This window comes from Arachis ipaensis, chromosome B6 (genome assembly GCF_059453495.1).
Source record: "Arachis ipaensis isolate K30076 ecotype BB chromosome B6, ASM5945349v1, whole genome shotgun sequence".
Taxonomy (NCBI): Eukaryota; Viridiplantae; Streptophyta; class Magnoliopsida; order Fabales; family Fabaceae; genus Arachis; species Arachis ipaensis.
This window is the reverse complement of record NC_142441.1, coordinates 149,591,511-149,593,536: the sequence shown is the minus strand read 5'-3', so window position 1 is coordinate 149,593,536 and position 2,026 is coordinate 149,591,511. Positions and strand designations below refer to the sequence as shown.

General features: G+C 32.0%; 1 long non-coding RNA gene across 1 annotated transcript; it reads left to right on the top strand.

Moving 5' to 3' along the window:
• Window positions 1-1,134: 1,134 nt before the first annotated feature.
• On the top strand, window positions 1,135-2,026 carry LOC110263636 (uncharacterized). The gene is made up of 3 exons (XR_002349516.2): window positions 1,135-1,186; window positions 1,532-1,656; window positions 1,901-2,026. It is a non-coding gene; the product is annotated as an uncharacterized LOC110263636 (long non-coding RNA).

Sequence of the window (2,026 nt, the reverse complement as noted above, 5' to 3'; positions counted from 1 at the left end):
GAACAAGTGATAGAATTTTTCGCAGAGGTTGGTGACGTGAGTGGTAGTGGATCTGAGCAGTCCAATTTTGTGCAGGATGATCAGCCCCTCGCACTACCGTCTATCTATGTTGTTCATTCGATTTATGAGATGGACATTGACGACGAAGAATCCGACGAAGATTATGTTACTAATAGCAACGATAGCGATTTCTCACAAGATGATGACGAAGAGGAACTTTTTTTCGAGACTCCAATGCAGACAAAATACACCTAAATTTAACATTTTAATAATACGATAAAAATTTAGTTACTGTAACTCTTTTAAATCACGTACACACATACAAAAGGTATAAAAGTACTCAGCAGTTGCAAAAGTTAGAAAAAATATCCATTGCCTTAAAATTAATTTTGTCCATTGGTTAAAAGACATTAAAATTTTATCCTTTTTTTTATTTTTTTAAATGAATCAATTAGAAATTAGCAAGCTTTTGCTCTTTTCATCAACGTTGAGTTATTCTCTTTGTTATGAAACTTGATTACTTAAAAAGATTGGATCTTTCCTATCTTTATTTTGTAGAGACTGATTGGTTTGATTGAAAATATTTTCAACGAAAACTTTTTTAAAATTATAGAACAAAGTGAAAAATTCTATTAAAATATTTTCAACTCAAAATACAATACTTTTTTATCTTAGAATAAACGTTGAATCTCTCCTGTTCTTTTCTTTACATTTTTTTCTTAAGAATTAAGATACATTCACTGCTGTACTTTCATGCAGCCAGGCTTGATTTTTGTATTTTTGGCCTATATAATTAAGAAACAATATGAAATTTTAATTAAAATTAAATATATATTTGTTAAGTTTTTTTTATTTTATTTTAGAGTAAAGTATCGTTTTTGTCCTCAACGTTTGGGATATTTGTGTCCCTAACGTTTAAATCGTGCTATTTATTTCCCTAACGTTTGTAAGAGTAATTTAATGTTATCCTGCCGTCAATTATTTATTTAATTTTTGTAAGAGTGGTTCAATGTTTCCTAAATTTTTTTGTTCAAATTTTATTCATTTATTTTTCGGTTTGATGCGATTTTGCTATTTATTCATTATTTATTTAATTTTGCCATTTTTCTGCCCCTATGAACAGTGGCACAAGAAGGGTATGCCAACAATGGAAATGCTACTGGGGATTTAAATTCCGATGATAGAGGTAAGTGGTTTATGTTTCCATGTGATTGTGATGTTAATTTTTTGCATGTGGATACAATACGGGAAATGATTATGGGAAAATGCATAACTGCAATTACTGTAATAGCATGACGCTAATTTAAGTCATTTGAGCATTCTTTTTTGTTTTTGTCCGGGCGGAAAAGAGAAGAGCTTGTTAGTGTGTCATATTTGGTTTTTTTACTGTATAGAACATTTTAGTGTTTTGGAATGTTTCATAATGTGCTAGATGCTTAATGCTGTAGGCAGATTTTAGTGTTTTGTAGTTGTTGGTTTTGCTTGTTTTGGAATGCTGAATGCTGGTTTTGCTGAAATGTTTTGGGTGAAGCTTTTTTTGTTACTCTGTTTTGGACTTTTGGTCTGTTCCACTGCCTCAGCCCCACCGTCGTGCTCCTTGTCCCGCTCTGTGCTCTGTCTTGAAGGATCTAGTTCATTCCTTAATTGATTGAGCAGGTAAGTACATTCATCTTCCCCCTTGACTAAGCCTGGTCGAGTTGGATTTTTCACAACGATACTACAATCTCTGCTCTCTTTAAAAGTTTATTATTATTTTTTTTTAACTGTAATTGTTGTTTTAAACTTTTAATTGGTTAGTTAATCTATAAATTTTTATCTTGCTTCTTCAATTGTTGTTTTACTGTGATTTAAGATTGTTAATGATCTTGAATATTGATCCTGATATGCTCTGATATGCAAGGGTTCTGAGAATGGTGACACTGTGAACTATGCAACTGTGGTCAGGGAAGTGAAAGCATATTTGAAGAAAGGTGTTGCAGCAAAGGAATTGCAGTCACATATTGCTGCATTTCCTGTATCTGCTCAG